The sequence below is a fragment of the Cololabis saira genome, chromosome 1 (genome assembly GCF_033807715.1).
Source record: "Cololabis saira isolate AMF1-May2022 chromosome 1, fColSai1.1, whole genome shotgun sequence".
NCBI lineage: Eukaryota > Metazoa > Chordata > Actinopteri > Beloniformes > Belonidae > Cololabis > Cololabis saira.
Window position 1 is genome coordinate 48,748,964 of NC_084587.1, and position 12,361 is coordinate 48,761,324.

Below are 12,361 nucleotides of genomic sequence, written 5' to 3' on the forward strand. Positions count from 1 at the left end.
CCCATAGAAGATGGGTCATGTTACACTGGGGCGGAGGGGGGGGAGCAATTTCTTAAAATGAATATTTATGCCTTATTTTCATATTTTAAATAAGTATAATTAATTTGATATATTCCCATTTTTTTGTAAAAAAAAAACAAAAAAAAAAAAAAAAAACTAATGTACAAGCTTTGTGTAATTCTCAAGCAATCGGAGCCTCACCATCTGTTCATCAACTTGACAGCTTTACTAACTACAGACATAAAAGTTAAACATCTCAACTGTATATTGTTAAATCATTTAGAAGTGAAATAGATCTGTGTAATTGCAGCAGTTTTTCTTTAAACATGTGTTAATACGGTTGAAATGTCACTTGACTGTTCGCCCAGCTCATCAGTGAAACTGTCACGAGGCTCTGCAGAGCGCAGGCCGGATCGGTCCGACAACACCGACCGCATGAGCCATGTAGCTGCCTGTTTACTCCGAGGCGCTTCGGTGGGAAAACTGCTCTTCACATTAAAACCAATTATCTTAAACGTTTCAGATTTTTTAAGAATCAAAATGGTAAACCTTACTTAGTCTGAGTGAATGTTGAACAGAAGTATTCCGTCACAGATGCAGAAGAAGTTAATTCTTCATCAAAACCAAATTATAATGTCCCATTTGCGAAAATGCAGCTCGTTCCCCTGGAAAACTGCGAGTATATGAATTATTTACTACAACCCGGCTTAAGTGCAGGACCTGGGACCGGTGTTGTGCCGTATTCAGCACCCCTGCCGTGAAAAGCACCCCCTCGTCGCGGGAACGCGCATGTGGAGAGGACGCTATAAACTACTACCAAACGGACATATATTACCCACAGATCTCTTATTCACGAGTAAATGTCAAAAAGGACTAAATGCTCATGTTTAATTTACTACAAATGACAACGTACACACAATGACAAAAATTATATTCTCATTCCGTGTCACGTTCTGTTTAGCGTCCAGTTTTGTGTTAATGATTCATGTTTAAATGCGCTCATGGATTCCACAATAGTCATACTTTCCCACAATCACAGTCACAGATAACAAAAATCGGGTAAATGGTTATTGATGTCATTAATTAATAGCCTGCTTACTGAGGGGGTGCTTTTCACGGCAGGGGTGCTGAATACGGCACAACACCGGCAACCCCAGTAACTGGTGGCCACGTCTCCCACCAATCACCACCCAGACTGATGTTCAGGACCGCTACGGACCACACTTGCTGGAAGACACTTCTGTTAAGTTCCCGTGTTTGAATAATAAGCATGTCTTTATTTTTGGTTACTGATTATATTGTGAAAATAACGAGGTGGGAGAGGTGAAACGGCCACGAGGAGGAGACCTCTCCAAACACGGGCCTGTGTGGGGCCGATGGGAGATGAACCGATCCAGAACTATGGCACTCCTGCAGACATTTGTTCTTTGTCATGTGTGGTTGAATATCTGTGAAAGAGGCTGAAAAGAGAGCAAGGAAAGGTAAGTTGGAGAATAAATATGTGTATGCATATGCACATATCACAGATGCACATACATGCAGTGTAATATTGCATGGTACTGTATGTAATGTATGTATATACTAGTACTGAGTGTGCAGTTTGTAAAATGTTCCAATAATTAATTTTAGGTTAACAAACCTTATGTGGCCCCACCTTTTAAAAATAAGCAGGTGGTTTCCCAAATCTTAAAGGTAGAATATTTTCCTCTAAACATTTAACAGATGTGGGAACTCGCTCTGTTACTAGATTTCCAGAAGTTAGCTGTGCTGGGTTTAGCTTTTCCTACTAAACATTAAATTGTCAACTAAACATGTCTTGTTTAGTTGGCAGTCATCAGAAACATTCCCAGAATACATAATTTTGGGTGTATTTTTATTTTCAGAACTTGCAATATATGGGAGAAAACCCCAAATCTGTCCAGAAAGCCTGATTTTGTGGACATTACCACAGAATGAATGTGCCATTTTCATTTTACTTAATCTGGGGTATTGGGATCAAAATGACTCAGCAAGGTTGGTGGGACATGAGTTCAATTTTATTTATAAAGCGTCTAATACAACATATGTTGTCTCTAGACGCTTTCCAGAGATCCAGAACATAAACATAAATATAATTATAAATATAATCCCCCGAGCAATTCTTACATAAACAATGGCAGGTAAAAACTCCCATAGTGGGAGAAAAGCCAAACAGTTGCCATCAACGACCTGTATTGAAGTAAATGAAAGAGAGTTAATTGTCTGTGTGTGGGGGTTTTGTTTGTTTCCCCCGTCAAAGGTAAGTAGAATCTGAAAGTGACTCTTAAAAGTGCTTAGTCTAAAGGGCCAATCTGTGACATGAGCATCAACTAAAAACAATGACCTGATTTTCCCTGCAGTACCGGCGCTCTGCCACCAGGGGGCAATGTTCAGCACCAAACGAAGAGCAGGTTAACCAGTCAATAATGATCATTTTGAAATAGATCTGTTGTTGAAAAACGGTTCGGTTACCTCCAGAACTGTTGTCAGACGCGGAAAAAGTAGAAAAAGTCAGAAATCTGGCACAAACTCCCCCCCCCCCCATACTTTATTTAACAAAGATGATGTTTGCCGTTTGTCCCTGAATCAGTCTCAGGATCAGATTGCTCAGGATGCATTATTACATTACTATAATGCCAGGTGTGAAAGGGGTCAACGAGGATTTAGGCATCATAAAAAAAAACTGCGTTACCAATCTCACACAAACTGCAAGCGTTGTGTTTGGATTGTTTAATTATTGGTGAGTTGAATGAAGCTTTGAGAGAACAGTACATTTGACCGATGAATGCTGCCACTTTAAGCGACTGATTTATCCAGTAAAGGCTGATCAACAGCACCCAGAACTTTGTTGTTCCTGTTCGTTGTTGTCTTCTTCTATGTTGTTTTTTCTTCCTCGTCTTCTTCTTTGCCTCCTTGTTTGAATATTTTGATATTGTGACTGTGGTCTGACCTTTGACAGCTTCCCGATGTCCCACCGCCTCCTCCCAGGGGGAAGTGGGCCGGCAGGATGGGCCCCTATTATAATAGTTGGGGATACACTGTTCTAATTTGTCTTCATTGTTTTCTTCTCCATCTTTGACTTTTCATTCCTCTTCTTTGCCTTCCCCTTTTTTAATATGTTCATATTGTGAACGCCATGGTGCGTCCAGGATGGACTCCTAATGTATAAAGAGCTCTGTACACATGCATGTGTTATTGAGCATCTGCTATTCTTTAGCTATATATTTATATATTCTATATTTAGAAACCTACTTAGTTTAGAAAAAAAGTTGGGCTCACTAAATGCACAGAATATGTTTAATTCTGACATTTTCAATGAAAGCATCACATGGTACTGCCGTAGGGAAACACAATAAACCAAGGCACGGTGCTCCCATGGTGATGAGACACAGAGGGGGGCATTGTGGGAGAAAGTTTGAGAATGAAATCAGCTTTTGAACATCCAACCTTTCACAGGTGCCCGATGTCCCCCTGCCTCCCCCCAGCCGGGGCGTCGACAGGGGGTTTGAGCGCTTCCTCAAAGTCCTCTGCAAAAGAGATGACATGCAGCTGCTCAGGAGGATTGTCAAGCAGGATGTTGAGGATCTGCAGAACCTTCACCCCTCTGGTGGAGGAGCAAGTGGGGGCCGGCCCTCAGGAGTAAGAGCCGGGACCTGGACAGTGAAGCTTTACTCCCAGGACCAGCAGCACAGAGTCCAGCACTGACTTCCTGAGATGAGAACCATCTTTTCCTGACACTAAAGACGAAATGAATAACAAAAATAACCAAAAGGTGGGCTCAAGTAATCAATCAGCACCTTCTATGTCAGAAAGGAAGGAGGAGCCAAAAGGAACTTTAAATTTCGACAAAAAACATGACTCCATGCCTGGCTTGGAGATGACGGTGTTTTTTGCGCAGTGAAAAACTCGTCCTTTTCCCCCTTTCCTGTCAATCATTGCCCCGCTCCTCCTCCCAACCTCCTCCAACCCAACTGCTACACACTTCTGCCGTCTTCACACACACGCGCGCACACCGAACCACAAACATCCACACACACAGCCCAGACAGGGCGACTACAGCCCGGGGATGAAGTCCGTGACCAGAGGACCGTAGCTCCCCGCAAGCCATATGCTCACAGCGGCGTTGGAGAGTTAAGCTGGGAGCGACAGGCGAAGCATGCACGGAAAAGGAGCATGGCGAAGCAGTCCACAGCAAACAATCACAAAAATAAAGGCATGCGAAGCAGCAGTGTCCCCTTATCTTAAGTCCAGTCAGTGGCCGCGGGTCTTTTTAGCAGTTGTCCTCCGGTGATGAGAACAGAGAGGGCTCTAAACAGCGGAGGGGGCGGTGATTTAGCGGACCTATACGTATAGGTCCGCCACCCAACCAGATGCGCCGTTTTTGCATAATTATGCGGAAACTCCCAGAAAGCACACAATACACTGAATGTTAAAAGTTCGTTTTTTTTTGGGTGTAATTGATGTCAAGACGCACAAAAAAACACAAAAAATCAAGAAAAAATTGTTTTTCATGTCACAATCCCTTTAAGACTCTGGGGCTGAACCAACTCTCAGACCGCCACAGGAGAGGCTGTATGGGAAGAGGAGTGACAGCGGAGTCAACAAGGTCATGCTCCAGAAGCCATAGCAGTCGTCATCACCACCGCTCTCACTGCCAGGGCTGGAAACAACGCTAAAGCCCAGATGCAGCCGTTCACATGAAAGAAGAGATGGACCCAAGTACGGAGGCAGGAATGAGGTCAGCAAAGAAGCAGAGGAGTGTCCTGACAAAGAGGAACCTTATCTTCATCCTCACCCTGCTGCTGCCTCATTTCCAGAATACAGTTTGCCTCATTACTCAAATAAGTTTGGCTGCTACAGCAACTCCTACAGAGATGCACCCAACAGTTGCCAGAGGTTTGACATTTTGAGAGAGAACATTATTGTCGGGTGTCTCAACCACCGGTTTCAGCCATTTCTCCGTTCCCAGATTAGGATGATTTTTTTGTCTGTTTTTTCACCTTGTGGAGGTAAAAAGCAGTGGCGTCAATTCAGTCGAAGCTAAGGTATGGCAAGGTTACGAGTCACAGAACTTAACTAGAGTATCAATCAACACATCCAGCAAATACTCATCACAGAAGTCTGCTATGTAGCTTATCTGTGTGGTCAAGAAAATTGGAACTTTTTCAAATGCAGTCTCGCTCACTGCAAAAACTCAAAATCTTACCAGGGATATTTGTCTTATTTCTAGTTAAAATGTCTCATCTTTAGTATAAAAATCTCATTACACTTAAAACAAGAGTCATCACCATAAAAATAACTTGTTATTTGGCCATTTTCACCTGTTTCAAGTAAATTTTCACTTGAAATAATTGGAAAAATCTGCCAGTGGGACAAGATTTATCTTCTCATTACAAGCAAAAAAATCTTTTTCCACTTATTTGAAGTGAAAATCTACTTGAAACAGGCGAAAATGGTTGTTTTTGAGTCTTGTCTTAAATGTAATGAGATTTTTTTTACTAAAAATTTGATATTTTAACTAGAAATAAGACAAATATTCTTGTTAAGATTTTGAGTTTTTGCAGTGTATAATTAGTGAAATCGATCATGTTGTTCTGATTTGCATTTGTAGTTATTCTATATGTATTAAGTAATAGAATAATCAATACAAATAGACACAGAGTAATTCCATAAATGTATTTAAAAAACAAACATTTACGTTGTCCCTTGAAGCCAAGGTGTGCCGGCTGCCGTACCCAATTGACGCCCCTGGTAAAAAGCAAGTCGCTTTAATAAAAGCGGTTTACCTAAATCGCTAAAAATGACCTAATCTGCAGCTGTCTTTGCTGCAGCTCCTGCTCCCTGGTAATGAAATTCTATCCGTTCTGACACAGTTGATTCAATCATAATATTTTTACCAGTTGCACCGTAAAGAACCAAAGGAAGCAGAATCTGCGACCTGTAACAGATGATAAACATGCTGAAAGGGAAATGGACATTACAATAATAGAGCATGAAGTATATGCACTGCTCTTGCTGTTAACACCTTTTCTCCTCCTCTAGACATAATAAAAGCTTAAACACATTGATGCCGTTACACTTTTCTCCAACATGTTAATGTATTCAGCTTGTTTTGGTTTTTTGTTTTTTAATTGAAAAATATGTAGCATAAGAGAAGTAAATCTTTTACATCTAACCTTTCTGATGTCATTACTTCTCTGTTCATGGTTCATAAATAATAACCGATATGTGACCACATGAAAGTAAGTAAACCTGAACAGCATTAGCAGTATTTGTGCTTCTTCTTCGTTGATACGGCTGCCGTGGATCTATAAATCAATACTGCTTCAGTGTTTTCTTCAGGATTATAGATGTTCCACCAGACAGCCACGTGAACTAAGGTGGCATCAGTATGAATTTGTTTGTTTCCTTGAATCTTTTCCATTAAGGTGGAAAGTGAAACTTTCGACCACCGATCCCTTTAAATCACTGAGTTTTTGTTTAAGACGAATTATTTCATGTCTTCAAGAAATAATTGTACACTTGAAAAATGTGGATGTTTTGTGTTCAAAAGTAAAGTTTGCTAACAGATCTGGTATAATGTTTCAGAACTGTTGCATAAGAAAATAAATGTAAAATCTTTCCAAATCAAACTCTCGTGCCACCTTTGAATGCTGCCCCACTAAAACTGTACTTCAGTGACCAGATGTCTACTACTTAAACATATAAATGTCTCCTTTCTTTCCCAGACGTCTGTGGATCGGAGAGATCTCACTGCCAAAGGACTATTTAGATTTGATCTCAGTGAGATCCATCTTGTCTCAATGGTTTATATATGTATAAATAAATAAATAAATACTGTTTTTCTTAAAGTAAGCAGTCCGTCAGTTGCTCGTTCACTTTGGTTGAATGTCACCACTCACGATTGTGTCTTTTTATACATTTGTCTTATTTCTTTATGCTTTATTTCTTTATACTAAATATAATTTGTAGGGTTTAGTTTACTCATGAATTATATTTTTCTTATTGCTATTGTTTTTACTATTTTGTTTTTCTTAGTTTTCTGAAAATTGTTTTTATTATTTGGTTTTTCTGAGTTTTCTGAAAATGGGAAAGGTTTAATGTCTCGATTTTCATTCACATGGATGGATGTTAAGAGCTTGTTTTAGTTTCTGTTTATGAAATAAATAGTTTATCATACATTTTCATAAATAGTTTCTATTTATGAAAAATCACATCTGAATGACCTTCAACAGGTTGTTTTTTTATTTGGAAATACCAAATGTGTTACTAAAGCACCAACTAGAAATAACTACACTTAAATTACAGGTTAAGTGCCACAATCGCAGGTGCCCTTGCAGTCTTTAAGGCCGCTGGTCACTCATCACCCGTTTAACCCATCACCGGTTTAACTCCTCATCCGTTTAACTCCTCACCCGTTTAACCCATCACCGGTTTAACTCCTCATCCGTTTAACTCCTCACCCGTTTAACTCATCACCGGTTTAATTCATCACCCGTTTAACTCCTCACCCGTTTAACTCCTCACCCGTTTAACTCATCACCGGTTTAATTCATCACCCGTTTAACTCCTCACCCGTTTAACTCCTCACCCGTTTAACTCATCACCCGTTTAACTCCTCACCCGTTTAACTCATCACCGGTTTAATTCATCACCCGTTTAACTCCTCACCCGTTTAACTCCTCACCCGTTTAACTCATCACCGGTTTAATTCATCACCCGTTTAACTCCTCACCCGTTTAACTCATCACCGGTTTAATTCATCACCCGTTTAACTCCTCACCCGTTTAACTCCTCACCCGTTTAACTCCTCACCCGTTTAACTCATCACCCGTTTAACTCATCACCGGTTTAACTCCTCACCCGTTTAACATCTCGTCCGGAGCTGAGGCTGGAAAACCGCTTCGCGGCATTGAGCCCGGACCCATCTCCTGACCGACAGCCTTCCGCTGCACCCGCCCCCCCACCATCGACTGCCTCCACCGTGGTGATCGGAGACTCCATCGTCCGGGGACTCCCGCTCCCCTCCCGCGGCACCGCCACAGCAGTCCACTGTTTCCCCGGAGCCCGTGTGCTGGACCTCAACGCACAGCTTCCAGCTGTGCTCGAAAAGCACACAAACGTGAGTACTGTGGTCGCTCACGTTGGTACCAATGATTCAGCACAGTGTGAATCAGAAGTCATGAAGAAACATTTTATTACTTTTCTTGACTCTCTTAAAAAAACTGGAAAAAATATTGCAATCTCTGGACCCTTGCCTACCTACAAAAGAGGCATGGAAAGATTCAGTCGTCTTGTCTACTTAAACTCTTGGCTAAAAACGACATGTGAAAATTTTAAGTTTACTTTTATTGACCATTTTGACCTTTTCTGGGGCCGCCCTGCATTTTTTAAACGGGATGGATTGCACCCCAACCATAGGGGCACACAGATACTGGCACAAAACATAATGCACTGCATTACATCATGACTAATTAATACCCCACCCACCCCTGCTAGTTTTATCAAACCCACTATATCAACTAGACATAATACTGCAACACGAGCTACTAGAGGAACAATTGTAAACAATCTGATTACAGTTAACATTGACAGAAACTTATTTTCATTTTCAAGACAGACGGAAATTAAAATGGCTCTGTTCAACATAAGGGCACTGGCAAACAAATCTTTTTGCATAAATGAACTCATCAGTGACAATAATCTTGACTGCCTCTTTTTAACTGAGACTTGGCTGGGCGCAGATGCTCCTGCCACACTACTAGAGGCCTGTCCACCCAGCTACACCTTTTCCTTCTCATGCAGAGAAGGGAAAAAAGGTGGAGGCACAGCCTCAATATACAGAGAGGCACTGAAGGGCAGGGATGTGGATTTGGGCACTTTTAACACATTTGAATACAATGCAACTATTTTAAACTCTCAGCCTCGCTTCCTGGCAGTTACCATATACAGAGCTCCTAAGTTATCTATCCCTTCTTTTTTAACAGAATTTTCAGAACTATTGTCTGTCATTCACACGAGTTACAACTCTTGTATTTTAATTGGAGATTTTAACATACATATTGATAATCTGGCAGATACCAGAGCCAAAGATTTCTTAGAATTATTGGAATGCATGGATTTTAAACAGCATGTAAACGTACCTACTCACAAATATGGACATACATTAGATTTAGTCATATCATATGGTTTGAGCATCAACATATCATCTGTTACAGATCTGGCTCTTTCTGACCACAGCTGTGTATTTTTTAATAATCTTTATCATGCTGTACAAAACACCACAGAACGCATTGTTAGAAAACGATACATTACCCCTCAAGTAGCCACAACTTTCTCATCACATGTTATAGCTTGCAAAAATACAGTCCTACCATCATCTTGTGAAATTTTAGTCCATGATTTTAATCTTAAAATGAAAACAGTACTTGATGCAGTCGCTCCTATTAAAATCAAGAAACTAACTACAAAAAGTGTTGTTCCATGGAAAAATAATCTTACTATGAAGTTAAAAAGAGAATGTAGAGCTGCAGAGCGCAGATGGCGAAAAACAAAACTAGAAATTCATCAAAACATACTTACTGAAAAACTTAAAAACTACAACAAAGAAATTCGAAAGTCTCGCCAGGATTATTTTTCAAATTTGATTAATACCAATATCCATAACCCCAGACTGCTTTTTAATACAATAGATTATATTTTAAATCCAAAAACAAATAATAGCTGTAAGCTTCCAGCTTCTAAATGTGAAGAGTTTGCTGGCTACTTCAGGGAGAAAATAATAAACATCAGGTCTGGTATCTGCCAGCAAAACAAGCACGCTGCACTTTTACCAATATCCTGTATGGAATGTGACGTGAGGTATGAATGTTTTGACCTGGTTGATGCTGACACCCTGAGGAAAGTAGTAACAGAACTGAAATCCTCCACGTGTTCCCTTGATCCAATCCCAACCTCCCTTTTTAAAACAATTTTTAACTCACTATCTGAAGACATACTGGCCATTGTAAACCATTCCCTACAGCTAGGCGTCTTCCCCACTGATTTTAAAACTGCTTTAGTTAAACCTATTTTAAAGAAAGGGAACCTGGACATTTTATCACCCAGCAATTATAGACCAATTTCTAATCTTCCATTTTTAAGTAAAATTTTAGAGAAATTAGTTTTTATTCAGTTAAGTGCCTATTTAAATTCAAACGCTACATTAGAAATGTTTCAATCTGGTTTTAGAACAAATCACAGTACAGAGACAGCCCTGCTAAAAGTAGTAAATGACATCAGAACAAACCTTGACAAGAATAAACCCTCGGTTCTGGTACTACTTGACCTGAGTGCTGCCTTTGATACTATTGATCATCAAATTCTTTTAGATAGATTAAGCAAGCGTGTTGGCCTAGCTGAAACTGTTTTAAAGTGGTTCACTTCATATCTTTGTGGAAGAAAATTCTTCATCTCAATAGATAATAATGTCTCCAAACACTATGAGGCTACCTATGGAGTACCACAAGGGTCGATTTTAGGACCATTACTTTTTAATTTATACATGTTACCCCTGGGCAGTGTCATCAGGAGACACGGCATCTCTTTCCACAGTTATGCTGACGACACACAGCTCTATGTGGCCGTGTCTCCTGATGACACTGGGCCGATTGACTCACTTTTTAACTGTATTTTAGATATTAAGGCCTGGATGTCGCAGAATTTTTTACAGCTAAACCAGGAAAAAACTGAAGTACTGATCGTCGGTTCAAAAGCCCAGAGAGAGAAACTGGCCTCTAAACTAAATACATATGGAGTAAACCCGAGCAAAGAGGCAAGAAACCTAGGAGTCATATTTGACTCAGATTTTAATTTCAAATCACACGTACGCTGTGTCACAAAAACAGCATTTTATCATTTAAAAAATATTTCTAAGGTGAGGCCGTTTCTCTCTCTGGGCAACACGGAGAGACTAATGCACGCCTTTATAACAAGCAGGATAGACTACTGTAATGCTCTCCTTACTGGTCTGCCCAAGAATACCATCAACAAGCTGCAACTGGTTCAAAACGCAGCAGCAAGACTTCTGACTCAGACCAGAAGGAGAGCACACATTAGGCCCATTTTAAAAACCTTACACTGGCTACCTGTTAGTTTTCGTGTTGATTTTAAAGTTCTTTTATTAGTTTATAAAGCGCTACATGGGCTTGCGCCAGAGTATATTTCAGAAATGTTTTTATTCTATGAACCAGGAAGGCCCCTCAGATCCTCTGGCTCTTCTTTTCTAGCTGTTCCACAGAGTAGAACTAAAACATTTGGTGATGCTGCTTTTAACCACTATGCTCCAAAACTGTGGAACAGCCTGCCGGAGGATCTGAGAGGAGCTGGAAATGTGGACATTTTTAAACGTAGATTAAAAACTCATCTCTTTGGTCTGGCTTTTATGTAGCATCACATTTTATGGTTTTAGTTTTATTCCGTTTAAAATTTTTTAAAGGTATCTGTTTTATTTATTTATCTATCTCTTATAATGTTTTTACTATTTTTATTGTTGTGGACTGATTATTTTTTTTAGCCTTAATCCTTGAACCTTTATCTCTTTATAAATTTTATATATTTTATATTGTATGTCAGGGTGCATTGGTCTCCCAGTTTTTATCTTTTTGGTCTCCCAGTTTTTATTTGTTTATTATGCTTATTTTTCAATCACAATGTCAAAGCACCTTGTATTTCATGTACTTGGACGAAAGGTGCTATATAAATAAAATTTGATTGATTGATTGATTGAACTCATCACCCGTTTAACTCCTCACCCGTTTAACTCCTCACCCGTTTAACTCATCACTCGTTTAACTCATCACCCGTTTAACTCATCACCAGTTTAACTCATCACCCGTTTAACTCATCACCAGTTTAACTCATCACCCGTTTAACTCCTCACCCGTTTAACTCATCACTCGTTTAACTCATCACCCGTTTAACTCATCACCAGTTTAACTCATCACCCGTTTAACTCATCACCAGTTTAACTCATCACCAGTTTAACTCATCACCCGTTTAACTCATCACCAGTTTAACTCATCACCAGTTTAACTCATCACCAGTTTAACTCATCACCCGTTTAACTCATCACCAGTTTAACTCATCACCCGTTTAACTCATCACCCGTTTAACTCATCCCCCGTTTAACTCCCTAAGCTGCAACTTGTGGAGTCGAGCCCAGAACTAGAGTTGAACTTGAACAAGCGCAGCTGGAAACCGTTTTAATGTGTTTAAGGAACTGATTTCACATCCAGCAAAAGTGAATATTTATTTACACGTATTGATCCTGTAAATAAACATGTGAAAGTCAGCTGATTGATTT